The sequence below is a fragment of the Lissotriton vulgaris genome, chromosome 1_1, assembly GCF_964263255.1.
Source record: "Lissotriton vulgaris chromosome 1_1, aLisVul1.2, whole genome shotgun sequence".
In the NCBI taxonomy this organism is placed as follows: domain Eukaryota; kingdom Metazoa; phylum Chordata; class Amphibia; order Caudata; family Salamandridae; genus Lissotriton; species Lissotriton vulgaris.
In genome coordinates, this window is record NC_141685.1 from 299023472 (window position 1) to 299045427 (window position 21956).

Genomic DNA, 21956 nt, shown 5'->3' on the forward strand with positions numbered 1-21956 from the left:
ACCGGAACAAGATCAGTTGTGCTACCGCCCCTTGCTGGTAAAAAGGAGAACAGAGTCGTGTCTATCGATCTGGTAAAACCACAAGCATGTGGCCTATAATAAACAGTAGGCCCAGTGGACTCCCAAGAAACAACAGAATACCCAAACTTGCAACAATTCAAGAGGTTCAAACTGAAAGACTCATCACATTCGATCAGCCTGCAGTGCACAATGAAGGACTATGCAATAATGCCATGGAACTCGTGCCTCTTGAAACACAGATTGAAACAGTTCGTCAAGAAACAACACCAGTCTACAATGATGTGGCATCAGAAAGTGCTACCGAAAGACAGATTGAAAGAACAATCCCATCAATTGACAGAACTGCCTCTGGTTATTTCATCAACTTCGACAACTTCTCTGAAGATTTAAATGACCCCGAAGTGATGCCAGAAACAAAAAAGTATTCTAAAGAAAATACAACAGGACTCCTTCAACAAATCAAAGAACTATATCTGGATTCACCGTTGATTGAGCATTGGATTATCTCAGGGGTATTCATACTCCTACTATGCCTAATTTTAGTTTTAATTTTAGGAAAGTTCATTACAATTGAATGGACACAGCAAGTCAGAACATCAACCTAGTCCTGAAACCACACAGATCATCCCACGTGAAGAAAAGAGAACTGTCAACAGTAAATGTCACAGCAATTCCAATACCTGGTGGGGTAGTATGGGAGAAAACAGACTATGAGATCTATGGTCCGGTCGAAATCCTGAAGTATCCTCATCAACTAAAGGTTTCCTTAAGTGACTTTGTGACACCAAGTACATTCTCTGATGATTGGGACTTTAACAGTATTAATGACATGATGTCTGATTTAGTAATGTCAGCTAGATTGACAGATCATGATTATTTACAAGGTTCATCTAGTTATGAGCAGTTATTCTGTTATACCCACTATGGGGATCATTACTTGCATAAATCTGCACAGCCTAGAAATGTTTTTATGTATAATCAATGGGAACATTGTTCTACACCACCTAAAAGCAGTTCTAAAGCATTTTTTGAGAAATTCAAATATTTTTCAGGGTTTAACACCAGTGATGCAGAAACGTTTTATTACAAACTGTTAGATAAAACAGAAATGAAAACAATGCTGACAAATTCTAAATTGATATATTCAGAAGCATTTTATGACAAAATGATGACATTTGGTTTTGATTATTGGAAAAATAATATTGAAACGAAAACAATTTGGGGTACAAAAGATTGGCAGGTGCAAGGCATTGAAGCACTATTTAGAACCTGCATGATACCTGAACAAATGTTATTTTTAAATGACACAATACACCAAACATCTTGTCTTGGCCTAGCTAAGATCAAAGACCTTAAAACACCGTCTATACCAAAGCCAATACCTGAGAATACAACCACAGATATTGAGTTAGACGTGTCACAAATTTTACATTTCAACAGAACACATCCTGATTGGAAAAAGTGGTTAATCTGGCCTACAGACACAAATAGCTGTCAAGATAGATTCCTGAATAAAACACAGGGTTTAAAAATGACCAGATTAGACCCTAGATATTCCCAGAGACAACATCCAGGGATTATAACAACATACAGTGTAGGGAAACTCTGCCTAGAATGACTAACTACATCCACACTGGCTGAAATTAAGCAACACTTGTCTTTACTAAAAGATGGTGCTGATTTGCGCGACTTCATTCTTGGAACCACGCAAACAGCGTCAAAAGCGTTTCATAGCGACCAGTATCTATGCTGCTTACAACGAGGCTTGGAAAGTAAAGCAAATTGAAACTGCTGAAAAAATACGAGAAATTGATCGTATTAATTTGGAGTAATCACTTTCTGTGGTAGACAATGGGTTAACGACTCTGTCTTCCAGAATATATTCTTTGGACAATATTGTATCCTCTGCCTTTGATGTGATAGACAGAGATTTGCTAATGTTACAACATGGCCAATCTCAATTACGCTCTATTATAGAACTAGGCTGGACGCTGCAAAATCTTCGTTCGGGCTATGTGCCTTGGCGTTTAATCAACACAACGTCATTATTTTCCATTTTTAACCTTACTGATAAACAGATCAGTTTGGCACAGAAAGGAGCAGACTATACAATCTTGAGCATCGAGAAACTCGAGAGATTACCATTGACAATGTCAGAGAGTCCTGTCATTGAATGGATAATACACGGAATTATCACAATTCCGATAACAACTTTCCGATTTCATAAATGCCTTGAGTACATACCTGCTGGCCAATATGAACAATTGGTTAAGGGATATGTAAAATCCGAATGGAAATTACCATACACTCATTCTTGCTATAGTGACAGCGACAAAAATGTATTTCTTAGTGGTGACAACTGTAAACACTCACTAAGCGGTATACTTTTGTGTCAGGGTATTAATTGACACGGAGCATGTGATGGAAATTCAAACAACCTCTCATGCCACCAGCTAGTCACACCTGCAACTCAGATAGAGCCCTTCTTTATGCAACTTTCGAACGGGAGTTACATTCTTAGAACGGATCACAGGTGCTGTGGCCTCGCGCCAGGGAAAAGTTATCTAGTACAAGTAACGTCCATGGTCAAATGTTGTATGCAAGCATTGTTTCCGAGCGGGCCTCCAGACATAGTGACTCCTCTCTGGCCTCGTCTGAATCTCTATTCTATACGAATTGATACATTAAGCAAAATGAAATCTGTACTTTTACAGACAACAGTGCCTATAACGTCATCTAAAGAGACGTATGATCTTCTAGTCGCAAGGACGGCTACTGAAGTCCATGACCTTTTATCAACAAATTGCCCCGTGCATTTCGTAGAAATGTTCAGCCAACTCCTTAACATGTCTAGTGCAACAAGCATCCCAGGCATATTTAAGACAGTCTTTACGGGACTGCTAACACCCTTCCAGGCAATTTTGGGAATCTTTCCTAATTTTGTGCACTCCATCTTTGGCGGCATACCACTATTTTTGGGACTCATCGCAGGGATTCTATTTTTGACCATCCTGCTACGTTATGGCAAGCCTCGGCTCAGACATAGCTCCCATGGGAATGGAAGAGACAATCCTAGCAATGCGCTACAGGGACAGGATAACTAACGTCCTCGGATTGGCCAGGCTAAGAGATCTAAACATGACCTGGTTCCTTTCATTCAGACCGATATGGCAAAATTGCATTTTACCTGTGCTACGGTGTATGCTTTGCGGCGAGGAATGCGTGTTGGACATCTGTCTTTCACTTCCATCAGCAGTACCAATGGACGTCGATACTTTGCTCAGTCCAATAACGGCTCACGCATTGTGTTGTCCCCAGCGGCTACCAATCCTGATGACGGCATTCGTGGAGACTCCTGTACTACAGCCAAGTGGTAACAGTGGAGCGAGTGACAAAAGCAACATCATCCAGGTACAACGTTCTGTGAGCATTGCTGGTCCTGCCTTCGATGACAGCAATCATTCTCACACCTGCCAAGTTACAGCGCTATCTAATTTGGTTGAACTATCACCTGATTTTGTAGACCAATTCTTTGCGAGCCTGTCTGATACGATGTTCTCACCCACAGAGAAACAATAACTTTTTGAGAAGCTTTCCGACACACAGTGTTCCCATGAACTCTGAATTCGGCCTTCAGTTTTGATCAACAAAAACTGCCAGGAGCTTTGGAAATCTATTTTCTTTGAATTGGACAATTTTTCTAATATTGACCCTTTTTGGCACGAACAATTCTTTGCTTAACGTAAAAACTATTCTTAGAGAACAGAAGCTTCACACTTCGATTTCTAAGCACATCTAGAGACATAACAACATAACACCAGCCTCTAGCACACATGTTATTACAATGCATTTTTATGTGATGATTTATCTCGCATTTCTTCTGTCAGAGATACTTCATGTGTAATTCCTTTTGCATAATTGTTCATTGACTTCATATGCAATAATTTTTTGAATGATTACTATGCTTTAAAAAACGTACAGTACCTAAATTCCATGTATTACAAGTACGCCTATTTCGAATGCATTTATGTATTTTGGGGTGGGCAATGTTACACATGCATCTAATTGCTTAGTTTTAGTGATTTTGATGGACATGAAAACGTGGAGTGGGTGTTGCGTGCTTATCTAGGTTCCTGATCGATACTGTGACCTTATGCCCCTATTCGGCTATAAATCCATTTATTCCCTATATTGGCATAACCGTTCAAGTGCGATTTTCTGAAAAGTCATCTCTGGCCTCACACGAACAGAGCCACATTCCAGCATGACTCTCTGCTACTTCCTTTGCGACCAATTAGTGCAATGACAGAGCAGCAGTCACTATCTGATATTCCTAGATAACACTCCGAGTTCTTCAACAAGATAAAAACTTAGCAAACCTGGAAATCCCCGCTTGCTATGTTTTGATTAGTAATGGAACTCTAATGAGCAACTGATAACTGTCACTTCCTAGTGACATCTTTAATTGACGTCTTATGTCCAGCAAACTTGCGTCAAACCCGGCACCTGTCAGGTATAAATATTACCAACGTTGCCTTAAGCAATGTGAGCTGTGAGAGATACGAACTGCGAGTTCGTTGCCTGTTGCTGATGCCAGCTGCCTACATGACCCTGTGTTGGTAAAAACTAGCACTCTGTCGCTGCAGCCTGCTATCCTGTGGTGGTGAAGCTGCTGATTACCATTATCGCCGCTACAGCGCGACCTATGGTGCAGTACGCTTGAGGAGCCGTGCAGCCGTCCTCTGCGAAGACATCCAGCCCAGCTGCCCGCGGACGCTGTCACCCCTCCTTCCTCGACGCGCTGAAGAGAGAAGCCGCTGCATTTCTCGTGCAGAGAAATCCAGTCCTGGCGCTTCCGGTTTACCCTCGCGGGTGACTGGGATATCGAGAGAGACCCCTGAAGGAGATACCAATCCTCCATCATTCTATTCAGAGGTATGGTGTTGACTAAACCCTTAGACGAGAATTCTTGAAACAAACCTTGGCAAAACCAACTTAACTTAAGCTACTTACTTACTCCCCTTCTCACGTGTTAGGCTTAGGTCAGGCACACTGGGGTAGGCTTAGTTAGAAGCACCAGTTGAGTATGTTAGCCTAATGTATATATGACTGTATATATGTTTTATTACTTTTAAACCATTGTATGGCTAAGAAACCATATCAATGCTTTTACAGTTCTATTTCGCAATACTTATCTTACTGTACGTACTTTTTATAATAACAGTTATTGCAATTGTGGCAATACATTTCTCTTGTACGAGAAGAAAGACTGTTCAATAAATGTAAACCTTTATTGATACACGCCCGTCTCTCTATTCTCTACATCTCGTGAAAGTAAACTGCACTAGACTGACTGAGTGAAATCTGTGTCTATTGTTTCACACGACCCTAGAGATCGACTCTTGATCTGAGGAGCAGAGTTGTCATGTTGCACGGTTGTTGGAAAACTGAATCCCTTCTTGTCTGTGCCAAGGAAGCTGATCACTTACTATGCAGAGAAGAAAGTTTCCAGTGACCTCTGAGCTAGTTGGTAACACAACCCAATTAAGTTTAGCATAGTCAGTGGAGGCCTGGAATATAAGCAGTTCCCCGTCGATACTACTGTTTATGTTATTCCAATGCGCAGGGCCTAGTGGGAAACTAGGAACTACACTACAACGTAACTGGGCGAGTGGCCTTGCGTACTACGTAACTGGGAGAGTGGCTTTGCGTACTACGTAACTGGGCAAGTGGCCTTGCGTACTATGTAACTGGACAGGTGCCCTCATGTACTACGTAACTGGGTGAGTGGCCTTGCGTACTACGTAACTGGACAGGTGCCCTTGTGTACTACGTAACTGGGCAAGTGGCCTTGTGTACTGCGTAACTGGGCGAGTGGCCTCACGTTCTATGTAACTGGACAGGTGCCCCCGTGTACTACGTAACTGGGCGAGTGGCCTTGCGTAAAACATAACTGTACAGGTGCCCTTGTGTACTCCGTAACTGGGCGGGTGTACTTGTGTACTACGTAAATTGGCGAGTAGCCTTGTATACTACGTAACTGGGCGAGTGGCCTTTGCGTACTACGTAACTAGACAGGTGCCCTTGTGTACCACATAACTGGGCGGGTGTACTTGTGTACTATGTAACAGGGCGGGTGCCCTCATGTCCTACATAACTGGGTGAGTAGCCTTGCGTACTACGTAACTGGGTGATGACCTTGTGTACTACGTAACTGGGCTGGTGTACTTGTGTACTATGTAACTGGGCGGGTGCCCTCTTGTACTACGTAACTGGGCGAGTGGCCTTGCGTACTACGTAATTGGGCAGGTGCCCTTGTGTACTGCGTAACTGGGCGGGTGCCCTTGTGTACTACGCAACTGGACGAGTGTACTTGTGTACTACGTAACTGGACAGGTGCCCTTGTGTACTACGTAACTGGGCAGGTATCCTTGTGTACTATGTAATTGGGCGGGTTCCCTTGCGTACTACGTAACTGGGCAGGTATCCTTGTGTACTACATAACTGGGCGGGTTCCCTTGTGTTATGTTATGTTAACCCGACTTGTATAGCACAACAGCTGCCTCAGCAAAGAGGCATCCCGGCGCTGACAGCAGCAAGACATAGAAGCTAAGGCCTAATCCGGGGGAAAGAGATAGGTTTTGATATCCTTCCGAAACATCAGATAGTTGTCCAGACAGCGGATCTGGGAGTGGAGGGAATTCCAGAGTTTGGCCGCTAGGTTATGAAACGACCGTCCACCAGCACATGTACGTTTCACCCGAGGGACGGTAACCAGGCACTCTCCTAAGGAGCGCAGATGACGCAAGGGTGTATAAGGCACTAACAGATTGGCCAAACTACCCAGGGAAGAGTGCTTCAGAATTTTAAAGGCCAGGCAAAGGGCCTCGAACTCGAGGCGCTTGGCCATGGGCAGCCAATGTAATCATTGAATAGCACCACTGGTCGGGCAGCTTCTAGGGAGCCCAAGCAGGGCTCTGGCTGCCACATTTTGGACCCTTTGCAGACGCCTGACCTCTGCCTTATTTACCCCGGGTAGGGTAAACTGGCATAGTCCAGCCTAGACAGGATAGCCGCTTGGGTAATCATTTGTCGGGTAGATGGGTCAAAGTACCCCAGCAGGGGTTTCAATGCCAGGAGTAAGCCAATGCACGTGCCTTCCACTTTCTTGGTATGGTCCTGAAAGCTGAGGGCCAAATCCAACCACACCCCTAGATTTTTCACCACCGACTTAGGGGAGGGTGCACTCCCAAGGATATACGGCCACCATTGCTCACTCCATAATTCAGAATCTCTCCCCACTAGCAGCACCTCAGATTTATTGGCGTTGAGCTGGAGACAGTTGGCGGTCATCCACTCCGCTAATGCTGCCAGACCGCTCCTAAATTTGGAAGCGTCCCGAGTAGAGTCGTCGGAGAGGACCACCACCAACTTCGTGTCATCCGCGTAAGAGACAATGGAGAAACTCCAGTCCCTGGCCACCTCAGCCAATGGTTGTACATACAGATTGAATAGTACAGGACTCAAAGCAGAGCCCTGTGGTACACCCTTACTGATAGACTGGACACGAGAAAGAAAAGGTGGGCGGTAATCTGGAATGTTCTCTCAGAGAGGAACGATCTAAACCACTCTAGATCATACTACATTACTGGGCAGGTGCCCTTGTGTACTACGTAACTGGGCAGGTATCCTTGTGTACTATGTAACTGGGTGGGTGTCCTTGTGTACTACGTAACTGGACAGGTGTCCTTGTGTACTGCATAACTGGGCAGGTGTCCTTGTGTACTACATAACTGGACAGGTGTCCTTGTGTACTACATAACTGGATGGGTGCTCTTGCGTACAATGTAACAGTACCCATGTCCTTCGTACTACGTAATTGGACAGGTATCCTTGTGTACTATGTAACTTGACAGGTGTCCTTGTGTACTACGTAACTAGACAGGTACCCTTTTGTACTGTTTAACTGAGCAGGTGGCCCTGTGTACTACGGATTTGGGTAGATCTTCGATTGGGGTTCTTTCTAGGGTCTGACCTCAAACCCGCCGTACAAACTGAAGAGCCTACCCAGGTTGTAGTAGTTAGTGAACCAATAGAGGTTAACATGACTGCTGTCTGTGGTATGCTGCAATGTTAATGTCGCGCCAACCTTCACAAGGTGCTTTGGATTCTTTTAAGTCTACTACCGAAATCCAATCACCATTCTAGAGGTGCTATGTCTTTTTAAGAGGAATTCAGAGGATGTAGTTGCGATTTCTGGGAGCATCAATCTGTCACAAGTGCTTCTTCTGGACAACTGAAGGGGCTCTGGGGGCTCAATGTCTCACCACATGGAGTGTCTGTGCAGAACCTTCTTGAGGTGCATCAAGCTGTGTTTTGCTTCTCTTGCATCTGTTCTAGCAGTCCGCCTTTTCTGGGTTCCCCACCCTTTATTCATGTGTACCCCCAGCAGCCCTTCTTAGCGGCCAATCAGCTACTTCCCTCATGACAGGCCCCTGGCAGGTTGTTAAACCTCCAGGTCCCTGAACATGGAGAAGGGGAGTTGGGAGTCAGTGACCTCAACCGTGAAGTACAAACGAGTTTCTCAATCTCTACTAGTGTGGAGCCCCAGGATCTGGTTAAATCTTGGCACAATGACTGCTGGTTTAATCCCCATAATTATATCAAGTTTGCAGACAGATTTAGTTTCGGTTTGTTTTTGTTTTCTTTGACATTTCAGAATTGTAATGTAAAATGAAACACTTGGCCTAATTTGTTTGGAGTCTGGGACAACCATTCCCAGAATTCATGGACATGCTCATTTTACTTGGTGTGAGTACCTTTGGGTGGCTCTATCCAGGGGTGTCTTTAGCACTGGTGGCACCCAGTGCAACAATGTTTGTTGATGCCCTACCACCCGCCTGCCCCCGCAAAAAACCTTCTCCATGAATTCCCTCACTACCATGCTCTGAATAGCCCTCTCTCACATGCATTTCATTTGTAGTATAGCTCCACTCACACTAGTGTGCGTGTCAGAGTGCTTTACATTTTATACACACATCATACAGAGGCAATGAAGCATACATGTGTAAATCAGTCTATAGGAAATGTTACATAAGACAATAAGGATTCCAAGGTGTAGGAGTCACTTGTCACCGACACTAATAGGCAGTATATTTGAAGAGTGTTTCCCCTGGAGAAGCACAAACTCAGAATGTTAAATGTACTGCAGTGGTTAGCTTTACTAACACGAATGTTTTTCTACCCAAATGAACCCTTTTTAGCATAATTAGGATAACAAAAGACTGGGGGAAAAAACATAACGTTCTAACCTATACTATGCAGTTTGCATGCAGCTCTTTGAAGACAGTTCATAGGTCACTTTGCTCTAGTAGGGTTGTAACTTAGGAACAGCAAGTAACAAAAGGATCTCTCTGGCTTAAGCGGTAACCTAACGAGTGATCCATATGACATACAGTTTGGTGATTTGCATGGTACGTATTCTTTGCAGCAGTCATCTTAACTTTTTGTCTACCTTAGCATGAGTGGAAACAAACAAACTCCATCTCTCTCCACCAGGAGCATTAATCACCAGAGTTATCTTGACATTTATATTGTTGTCTGAAAACTTCTGGACACACAAGGAACTTTACAGTGGGTGCTTTTTAAATCCCTGTTATTTCCAAACATGGCAACCTCCCTGTGTCAGCGCCAGGTGTGGCTGCAGCAGCCCTACTGCCCTGGACCTGACACTGGCTACATTAGATGCCATTAACACACATTTAGTATGTTCCTTTCTCTGAAGATGGGCTGTGCAAGGAACAAGGACAAACTAGGCAGCTATAAACAAGTCAGGGCTACCTATTATCAGAATGAAGAGCTGAGATGAGGTGCAACTTGTATGTGAGGAGAAGTGGCATTTCAGCCCTCTCAGTGGACCTGTTTTGGACCCCCAAAGTCGTTGAGATAGTCTATTGGTCCGTAGATAACAGACAGGGGTCTAAATCAGCAAACCATGGGCTATTTCGCTGGTCAGGTCATTATGGAGTCTGCACAGACCTGCCAGAGACCCCAACAGGGTTAAGTTAAGTGGACCCCACCTTGGTTCTGAGAAGTAAAGGAAAAATTATACCTACAAAGCTTATTATTAATTACTCTAGTGCCACAAAATTAAGTTAATTATTGCAGTTATAATAAGAGCTTGTGAAGAAAACTGATATAATTTTATAAAAACTGTCTAACAGAGCAAGTCTTATACTCTGCTGTTTTGAGAAAATGCACCTAGCCAAACATAGCAATCCTATGCTATCTTCTGTGAGTCCAGCTCTCACCTTTTTCACAAGGCAGAAGAATGATGCTTAGCGCTCCTCCTACAGAACCCTCCACAGCCTTGTGATACTCGTCTCTAGCCACAAGCTAAAATGTGGTCTTTCTATACTGCGCTATCACATGGGAAAAAAAGTGTGAACAGACAGGGGTGCGAGTACTGGGTTTGTGGCCCTTGAGGGCTTTGATACATTGCTACAAAATACCTGAGGGGCGAAAGCTCTGGGGTTGTACGCCCCAGTGGTCTGTGATACTTTGTTACAAAATATCTGAGGGGCGGGAGCACTGGTTTGTGGCATCAATAGGCTATCACACAATGTTACAAAAAGCCTAAGGGGCAGAAGTGCTGGGTTTGTGGCCCCAGTGGGCTGCGATACATTGTTACGAAATATCTGAGGATTATGAACAATGGATTTGTGGTCCCAGTGGGCTGCGATACATTGTTACAAAATATCTGAGCTGCATGAACCCTGGAATTGTGGCCCCACTGGGCAGTGATACATTGTTACAAAATATCTACCTGGCACGAGTGCGGGGCTTGTTGCCCCAGTGGGCTGCGATACATTGTTCCAAAATATCTGAGGATTATGAACAATGGATTTGTGGTCCCAGTGGGCTGCGATACATTATTACAAAATATCTGAGGATTATGAACAATGGATTTGTGGCCCCAGTGGGCTGTGATACATTGTTACAAAATATCTGAGCTGCATGAACCCTGGAATTGTGGCCCCACTGGGCAGTGATACATTGTTACAAAATATCTACCTGGCACGAGTGCGGGGCTTGTTGCCCCAGTGGGCTGCGATACATTGTTCCAAAATATCTGAGGGGTGCAAGCAGTGGGTTTGTTGCCCTAGTGGACTATGGTCCATTGTTCCAAAATATCTGAGGGGCGCGGGCAGTGGGTTTGTGGCTCCAGCGGACCACAATCCATTGTTCCAAAGTATCTGAGGGGTCTACGGACTGGCTTTGCACTGAAAGGAACCAGAGTAAAAAGGGCAAACAGTGTTCCCTGCCAAGGCAATGGTATCCAGTGAGAAAAGCATGGTTAGAAGGACACGGTCTATTTGTGGCTATGGGCACAAAAGTAGTTGCAGTCATAACACCAGTATACCGACTCCCCCCAACAATGGCTAGAGAAGATATTGGTGTCTGCACAAAAAATAAAATGTGAAGAATTAAGGATCAGCCATCAGTGTCACAGCCACCGTCTGACGTAAAATTTATTTTACAATCTGGAATTCAGAACGACTTAACAGTTGGCCATCCCCAACAGATGATTGCAGACTGTACTCACCCAAAGAAGGAAGTCCAACCACCCTCTCATAATAACATATACCGGCCTTCGTGACGCGCTCTCTCATCATTGCCTTACGTCATGCATTTGCGCAACCACAAGACGATCATCCAGGTCATCGCCTAGAACATGGAAACACAACCCACTTCGCACTCCATAAACTCACAGTCTTCCAGCCAACCACCAGGATGGCTACGCGCGGGTGTGAATCTGGCTCACTCCTCTTGAGGTCACTTCACGCTCATGCGCAGCCACATGTGACATGATAAGAGCACCCCCATGGTCATGATACCAGACACTACAAAGAGAGGCCACACTTTGTGCAAGCATACTTCTAAACAAGCACAACCTATGGAGTAGCGAGGCTTTGTCAGTGCTGTAAAGTTCAATCGTACAATAAATAATTCCACATTTGTAAAGCGCAAATTTATCACCCCTAAGGGTATCGAGGCACTGGGGGCCGTCAGGTAGATTGAGTGAGCTATTGCCCAGAGTCATATGATGCGGAGCTGCGTCTGGCACCAGGGATCGAACTGTGAACCTCATGCTCGGAGTCAGCCGCTCTGGCCGCTGCACCACACCTCTCCCTCTCCACAAGGGGGCTCAAGCAATAGTACCTGCTGCCATAAAGGATTTTTGCTCATTATGTCGGTCTATGAATGACTAGACAGTGTGGAGGGATGAACTACACACACTCCTCTCCTTCAAGAAACAAGAACATTTAATTTTTCAAATGTTTTGCTTCTCATCCCAAAGAATTAAGCATGCAAAAAATGACTCGGATGTGAGAGAGAGAAGAAAGGTTCTTTTTTTGGCTCTTGAGATGAGTCTGAGATAGGCCCGAGGCAACAAAGTTCGTGTTTGTTCCCCTCTTTTGATCTGCAGCCAGGCTTCGACTTCCTCCCACCTCTTCTCGTCTGCCTTGCCACCCCCATCAAGAAATAAATAAAAGAAAGCCGGATAAGAAGCCAGATACAATCAGACAAACAGCTGGCCTGAGAGGAGATTAAAAATTAAGGAGCCTGATGGGTCACTCTGAAATTGTTGAAGAGAGTTCAAGGCCTGCACCGGGGCATTCTGGGAAGTGGGCGGCAGCTGTACACATCCTAAAGGAGCCTTAAAGTGCTTGACATGGTAATGGCCATTGAAGCCAGTGCTTGGAAATGTAACCAGTGGGTGGTCGCACTATACCATGGTATTTGTTTGTGTGTAATATTTCTTCTGTATTTGTAAGAGGAGGAAACTAAGGGATGACACATTTTGGCCAAGTAAGAAGCAAAAGAAAAAAGCCTAGATGTACTATGATTTTGAGCTATTGCAAAGTAACGTCCTGGTATTTATTTTGCGCTGGAAACGTGCACTTTGCAGTGCTTTGCATTACTGTGCATTAAGGGGGTTTTACTGCGGTATTACTTGGGTGGATCATCTAAAGCAGCCTTATGTTTTGACACAAAGCCCAGTCTAGTAAAACAGCCAGATTGGCAGTGGCTGCTGCCATGTACAGTGGTTGGGGGCGGGTGTAAAGAAACTCAACTTCCTCCGCAACATCCTCTTTCAATCTTCTGGCAGGCTCCAACCCAGGACTAATCCTGGGCGAAGCACTACGCTACGCTCGCGGAGTTTGCGAAGTTTGCGCAACTTCGCACTACGCGAGCTGCACGTAGCACAGTGCGAACACGCAGCAGAAAACTACAGCTCGCACTGTGCAAGATGCCGTTTTCAATGATTGCACAGTGCCGGATGCTTGTCCGCACTGTGCAATAATTGAAAACACATCTTGCACAGTGCGAACATGCTACTACGCAGCTCGCGTAGTGCTACGTGAAGTTCGCGTAGTGCGAAGTGCACTTCGCGTAGCTTCGAGTAGCGCTACTTCGCGAACTACGCCCACCCTTAGGACCCAGGAAACTCTCATACCCAATCCTGGCACTGCTCTCACCAGCATGAAAGCAGTGCCAGGATTGGAGGTTGCAGCCCCTCACGCAGCGCTCCGAGGAGCACTGGAGGCCTGCACTTTCTCTAACCCAGCTGTCTAAGTCAGCTTAGTTAGAGAACTTTAAGATGCGCATGTCTGGCTGGCCATCGCAATATGGCTGGCCAAAGGGACATGCGCATTTTAAAGCACACAGCTCCCTGCTGCTGCTGCTCGGCAGCACTGGCACGCCCCGTCCCGACACTTAGTTCGGGACAGGTTCCTGAAAAATAAAATGGTAATAAATAAACGTTATTACCATTTCATTTTTCAGCTTGGGTCTGGGAAGGCACTCCTCCGCTCAAATGGAGGAGTCCCCCCTGTGGATTGGGGCTTTGTGCCAAAATTAAGGAGGTATTAACAAGGGGAAATGTGTTAATTTCTCCAAAAACTGCATGTATGCTGAAGTACACAGCACACGTCCAATGCGGGGTCCTGTTGAGTTTGTCTAGGCATAGGAATGTGTTCTCTAATAGTATCTTTCCAGTACAAATCCTATGGTAGACAGTGCACACTCACCTCTGCACCATTGTGCGAGTCTGGGCATCATGCAAGAGAGACTTATAAGAGCGCTAGCATGGGAGATGGCAGCAGAAGCAGGCCAGTCTTAGCACATATGGCTCAGTGCTGATTTTTCCTCTTGCACACATTTCACTGCTGTGCTGCACTGAAATTTTGACCCTAGGGGCCTCATTTATGAGAAATGAAGCATCGCTGCATGAAAGCAGCGATGTGTCACTTCTCAGTGCGCTCTCCTTGCGACATTCCTTATGCGTCATATTTAATGTATGACGCATCATGTCGCTAGGAGTTACAGATACGTCAGTATTTCTGACGTATCTGTAAGCGCAAAAGTGACGCATTGCTGGAGTGTGTCACAAAAGTGACTCAACTCCAGCAATGCGTCCTTTCACATGGGGCAAGCACCAGGTGAAAGGGCCTGCGTCAGTCTTACGCCTGCTGTGAGGCAGGCGCAAGATTTTGACGCAGCGGCGTCCTAAAAGTGACGCGATGAAATCTCATAGATTTCACTGCGTCACTTCTACGACCCTTCCTTGCGTCAATACGCCCCCCTTGCATACATTACACCTGGCGCAGGTATAATGTGGCGCAGGGGTTTACAAAGTCACGCAACTACCTAGATGCATCACTTTGTAAATATGGAGCAACAAGGCGCATTTTTTACACCAGTGGTGCGTCACAAAAAGTGACGCACCGGCGGCGTAAAAGTGACGCACAGCCTCATAAAAGAGGCCCCAGGCCTCTAAACATTTAACTTATCAGTACGTAAGCAGGTATGTATTTAGTCATATCGTGTACACCTACTAGGAGGCAAAAATGCCCTGGACAGTGGGAGAGAGGGGGTATGTTGTTCTGTTCCTTGAGGCGATGCGTCTTCAATTTCTTTCTGGATTACCGGAGGGGGCAAATGTTCCTGCAGAATCCCATATAAAAATGAACAGGATCAACACATCAGAGCTCTGCAGTTGTCCTTACTTGGTGTGAGTAGCTCATTCAGTCCTCATTGCACACCCTTTGAACTGAATTGCCTCTATTCACATGGGGGAAGATTGAGTGTTGATGTTTACCATGTTGAAGAACCGGGTTTTAGAACCCAGCGGCGCCAGGGGAAACGCCCAAAGTCTTCGAGTTCTCCTGTCTTGGCAAACAGAGACACGGGACACTTCTAGGTGAGGTCAAAGACCAGGTTTATTGACTGCAACCAGGAACAGAAGTCTATGAAGCACAACACGGGTGGTTCGCTAGAGACTGCACACTTTAGTAGAGCGAGACATAGTCTTTTATGCCAAAAATCACATTCCTGACTAGCATCAATTACTTACAAACTATCCAATCATACAGTGACATTCCAAAAGTATCGCATAACGACAAACCCACTTTCAGTTGGCCAGCCCACCAGAAATGACAAGGCAAAATCCCACATTCTTGCTCGGACAGGCCGGACAAACCCATAATAAAAGGACCTCAACCCAAACCATAAATAGGCCATAAAGTAAGCATGGGCGTAAAATCCGTTCCGCTCGCGGATTTTGCGGATTTTTGGTAAATCCGCAATCCGCAGATTCGCGGATTTCCCGCAAAATCCGCAAATCCGCGCGCTGCGGATTTTTTGCTTGTGTTCGCACTGCTCGCGGCCCGCGGCGCGGGCAGCAACAATCTCGCACTCGCGAAATTACAAAAATTATAATTGGGGAGGGGTGAAGGAAGGAAGTGGCCCAGTCTCCAACTTCCTGTTCCTGTCCAGCAAGCTCCTCCCATTGGGGTGGGGTGAAGGAAGTGCCCCAGTCTCCAACTTCCTGTTCCTGTTTCCTGGCCATTTTGGATTCGATCTTGACTGGGAAGGATTACTTTTTGTGGATGCTGCTGGATATTTGGATTTGAGGCCTTTTGGATTACTTTTGGATTCGAAATTTGATTTCACAAGTAAGTTGATAAGTTGATGTTGTTTGTGGTGATTTTTGTGTGTGTTTTTCGACTTTTGGGGTGCTGTTGGGGGCTGGCTATGTTGGTGGGGGGCCATTTGTATTACTTTTGGATTCGAAATTTGATTTCACAAGTAAGTTGATAAGTTGATTTTCTTTGTGGTGATTTTTGTATGTGTTTTCCGACTTTTGGGGTGGTTTTGGGGATTTTGTGGGTGTTTTGCCACGTTCGCGTCGTGAAGCAACGATCTGGCACTCGCAAAATTGCAAAAAGTGCAATTCTGCACCAGAAAACCACCAGCAGGCAGCATAAACCTTCTGAAACTTGATGGATGGCATTGGATTGTGGTGATTTGTGTTGTCTTTTTTGACTTTTTGGAGTAGGGGTTGGGGGCTGGCTATGTTGGTTGGGGCCATTTTGAGGCATGGTCCTGGCCATGTGCATGGGGGTCAAGCGGCCATTTTGAAGGCAGGCAGTGAGCTTTGTGCCATAGGCCTGCACCCATTTTGCCTTGCTTTCACCCATTGTGCCAAGGTTTAGTCAGTGGTACATGAAACTACAACCCTCTCTGTGGGCTCTCTTGGATCAATGTTAAATTCCTGTTTCCCAAAAATTTAGCAATTCTTATTTTTGATATTTCCATATTGTGGTGTGCACGTGTGTATTCGAAATTTGATTTCACAAGTAAGTTGATAAGTTGATTTTCTTTGTGGTGATTTTTGTGTGTGTTTTCCGACTTTTGCGGTTGTTTTGGTGATTTTGCGGGTGTTTTGCCACGTTCGCGTCGTGAAGCAACAATCTCGCACTCGCGAAATTGCAAAAAGTGCAATTCTGCACCAGAAAACCACCAGCAGGCAGCATAAACCTTCTGAAACTTGATGGATGGCATTGGATTGTGGTGATTTGTGTTGTCTTTTTTGACTTTTTGGAGTAGGGGTTGGGGGCTGGCTATGTTGGTTGGGGCCATTTTGAGGCATGGTCCTCCTGGCCATGTGGATGGGGGTCAAGCGGCCATTTTGAAGGCAGGCAGTGAGCTTTGTGCCATAGGCCTGCACCCATTTTTCCTTGCTTTCACCCATTGTGCCCAGGTTGAGTCAGTGATACATGAAACTACAACCCTCTCTGTGGGCTCTCTTGGATCAATGTTAAATTCCTGTTTCCCAAAAATTTAGCAATTCTTATTTTTGATATTTCCATATTGTTGTGGTGTGCACGTGTGTATTCGAAATTTGATTTCACAAGTAAGTTGATAAGTTGATTTTCTTTGTGGTGATTTTTGTATGTGTTTTCCGACTTTTGGGGTGGTTTTGGGGATTTTGTGGGTGTTTTGCCACGTTCGCGTCGTGAAGCAACGATCTGGCACTCGCAAAATTGCAAAAAGTGCAATTCTGCACCAGAAAACCACCAGCAGGCAGCATAAACCTTCTGAAACTTGATGGATGGCATTGGATTGTGGTGATTTGTGTTGTCTTTTTTGACTTTTTGGAGTAGGGGTTGGGGGCTGGCTATGTTGGTTGGGGCCATTTTGAGGCATGGTCCTGGCCATGTGCATGGGGGTCAAGCGGCCATTTTGAAGGCAGGCAGTGAGCTTTGTGCCATAGGCCTGCACCCATTTTTCCTTGCTTTCACCCATTGTGCCCAGGTTGAGTCAGTGGTACATGAAACTACAACCCTCTCTGTGGGCTCTCTTGGATCAATGTTAAATTCCTGTTTCCCAAAAATTTAGCAATTCTTATTTTTGATATTTCCATATTGTTGTGGTGTGCACGTGTGTATTCGAAATTTGATTTCACAAGTAAGTTGATAAGTTGATTTTCTTTGTGGTGATTTTTGTGTGTGTTTTCAGACTTTTGGGGTGGTTTTGGGGGCTGGCTATGTTGGTGGTGGGACCATTTTGAGGCATGGTCCTGCAGGTCCTGGCCATGTGGATGGGGTCAAGCGGCCATTTTGAAGTCAGGCAGTGTGCTTTGTGCCATAGGCCCACCCAATCTGCTCTGATTTCATTCATTATGCCCAGGGGCCCTAGAACTCCCGCGGATTTACCGAAAATCTGCAAGTTCGCGAGCTGCGGATTTTTTTGCTTGTGTTCGCACTGCTCGCGTCCCTCGCAGCAACAATCTCGCACTCGCGAAATTGCACAAATTACAATTCTGCACATGAATTGAAAACCATCAGCAGGCACCATAAGGAGTCCATTTTGTGGGGGTGGGTGCCCACCACCACAGAATGGGGTGCCATAGGCCTGCACCCAGTGTGCTCTGATTTAATTCATTATGCCCAGGGGTCCCAGAATCGGTCTGTTCGCGGATTTTGCGGGTGTTTTGCCACGTTCGCGTCGTGAAGCAACAATCTCGCACTCGCGAAATTGCAAAAAGTGCAATTCTGCACCAGAAAACCACCAGCAGGCAGCATAAACCTTCTGAAACTTGATGGATGGCATTGGATAGTGGTGATTTGTGTTGTTTTTTTATGAATTTTTGGAGTAGGGGTTGGGGGCTGGCTATGTTGGTTGGGGCCATTTTGAGGCATGGTCCTGGCCATGTGGATGGGGGTCAAGCGGCCATTTTGAAGGCAGGCAGTGAGCTTTGTGCCATAGGCCTGCACCCATTTTGCCTTGCTTTCACCCATTGTGCCCAGGTTGAGTCAGTGGTACATGAAACTACAACCCCCTCTGTGGGCTCTCTTGGATCAATGTTAAATTCCTGTTTCCCAAAAATTTAGCAATTCTTAATTTTGATATTTCCATATTGTGGTGTACACGTGTGTATTCATAAATGCCTACTTGCAAACTATTAATTGAAGCGCCACATATGCAACATATATTTAACTGATGTTCCTCTGTCTTCTTTTGCTTTTAGGTGCACAAAGTCAAGAACTCCTCATCATCGTTGAGCATCAGTGCCAGGAAGAAGTCCTGCTGCGGCCTGCTGTTCCGACATCTGAAGAAGATGGGTCCGAAAAGAGGTGCCCGTAGCTCCTCTTGCAAGAAAGATGTCTCTACTAAGGAGAAGAAGAAGCAAGTGGCACCACTTACCAAGGAGTCTTGTGCCTCGACCACTAAATTTATGTGGAAAAAAGAACAAAAGTCCACCATGAGTGCTGCACAGGTAGCCTGTTTAGTGGTTCAATCACCAACGACCAGTGATGTTGGCTCAAGTACTATTCAACAACCAAAGCCGCAACAACAACTGCATGAGCTAACAGTACAAGCACAAGTACATGCGCAAGGAGCTGTCCGAGAAGGAGCTGGCCGAGAAGGAGCTGGCCGAGAAGGAGCTGGCCGAGAAGGAGCTGGCCGAGAAGGAGAAGGCCGAGAAGGAGAAGGCCGAGAAGGAGAAGGCCGAGAAGGAGAGGTCCATGGAGAGTTGCAAGTAGAGGTCAGTGAAGAGGCCCATGTAGCGGCGCATGGAGCGGTGCAAGTGGCCACAATGGTTGTTCTTCCAGAAGTAGGGGCACAGGAGGAAATTGACTTTGGAGCCGGGGTATCATGTTAGGAAGACGAAGCCACTCCTCTTGATGATTCATTTTCTCCCAGCTCCACAGCAAGGAAAAGATCAAGGAGGGTGTGTAGAAGTTCCTCTTCAAGCCCCGCTCCATCAGATGATCTGGATCCAGATTGGCAACTATCTCCGACATCTGAGAGGGAGGCACACCATGAGCTGAGAAAGGTATCAAATGTTAAAAGGAAGGGCCCCGGAAAGCTCATACTTATGGATCCGAACGTCGGACTTGATGAAGTGGTGCATTCTGATGTTGATGAACAGGATGACAGCAATGACCTAGTCATCACACACGTCATTCCAGCCACACCGGCCATGCAGCAGACAGACATTTATACCCTATCCCGACGTCATGCTGAGCGTGACCCTGGCGATGTGGCACTGGTAGCACCACCAACGCAGTCAAGTAGTACAAGTTCAACAAAACCTACAGCTCCCATATTTTCTCCCCAGAGGGGAACTCCATCCAGCTCCATCCAGCTCGACTCCCTCAAGTAGGGTTGCTGCAATAATTGCACAACCCAGTAGATGTCTCCAAGGCTCATCCACCACTGCTTCATCTGGCATTGGCAGTATCACCTCGTGCGGCAAAACCAGAAGTTTCCAGTCCCCAGTTTGGAACTTTTTTAGTGTCCATGCAAAGCATGATAACCGTTTGTTCAATTTGTACGACTACAGTTAGCCGTGGTAAGATTGGTACCAACTATGGTACCAGAGGCCAGATAGGTCATCTTGAAAGAAGGCACGCTGTCGAATGGTTTGCGCACCTAGCAAACATCAAGGGAAAGCAATCCCAAAGGGCAAGTGGCCAAAATATACCCGTACTAGGTGTTTCATCTGAAGATGACGGGGAGGTAGAAGAAGCATCAGACATTTATCCGGGCGCACCCAGTACCCCTGGCAGCACCACACCCTCCGGAACACATAGGAGGCACACTGAGAGTCTGGGAGACACACCAATGCGGAAAATGTCAACACTGAGCAGAAGTGGGTCGAAGAAGGCATCAGCATCATCCATTAAACTTGTCCAGCGCAGCATTACAGACATGTTCTCCTCAGATGCGCCATTTCAACGCAACCACCCAATTGTGCGCCTGTATAACACTAAGCTGGCTAAAATGCTAGCGGTGGACCTCCCTTTTTCGTTTGTCGAAGGTGTGGGTTTTCATGAACTCGTGGCAACACTGGCCCCTAAATGGAAGGTTCCTAGCCGGTTCTATTTTGCCAGGGTTGATGTTCCAGCACTACATAAAGAGGTGCTTGAGTTGGTTGGGGCAGCTTTGCAGAAGAGTGCTGTTCACACTATACACCTGACAACAGACATGTGGACCAGTTGCCAAGCCCTTGATTACATGTGCATCACTGCACACTGGGTCTCTTTTTCAGGGGTTGCAAAACGGATAAATGCAGGTGGTGACTTGGTCGACATTTTTAAGGGTGCTCGTAAACATGCAACATTAGCCATGTTTGGCATGGAGAAAACTCATACTGCAGACAACATTTTGGATGACTTTAACAAAAAGGTCTTGCAATGGCTGCCCAAAAGAAATTGCAAGGTTGGTTATGTTTCTACTGATAATGGCAGCAATGTAGTTAAGGCCATGGCGGACGGTGACTATTTCAGAGTGCCGTGTTTGGCGCACTGTATGAACCTTGTCGTGCAAAAGTTCTTGAAAAAAGAACCTGCAGTCGACAAAATACTGACCATCTGCAGAAGAATATGCACACATTTCAACCATTCTTTTAAGGCCCGGAAGGAGCTGAGGCGCCAGCAAAATGTACGTAGAATGCCAGTGAAAGCACTTATCCAGGAGGTGGCAACACGTTGGAACTCAACCTTCTACATGCTTGAGCGTCTGCATGAGCTGTTTCCAGTAGTCAATGAGTATTTCTACAACCTGGGTGGCGATACGACAGAAATGATGCTAGCGGTGGAGCAATGGCAGCTAGTTAAAAGCCTGACAGACATGCTTCGTCCTTTTGAGGTCTTCACGCGTGAAGTCAGCAGGGAGGACTGTTCTTTGAGCAAAGCTATCCCATTGTTGCTGAAGCTCGAGCACCAATTCAAGGTGGTGTCTTCAGAATTAAAGGATGCTGGAAAGAATGAAGCATATGAGTTGGCGCAGAGATTATTACAACGCCTAGTTAGCAATAAACGGCTTGTAAATATCAAGAAACAACAGCACTACATTTGTGCTACTATTCTGGATCCACGTTACAGAAAGCCATTGTTAGGCAAAGTATTAATTCCTTTTGAAACTTCAGATGTTACAGAGTACAAAGGTTGGCTAGCTCGGTCAGCCATTCGTTTTGAAAGAGAGCGGAAGGAAACTCTAGGAGAAGACAGTACTAGTGAATCAGCAGGCCAACAGGCGTCCCAAAAAAGCACTTCTGTGCCTGTGGCAGAAGTGAG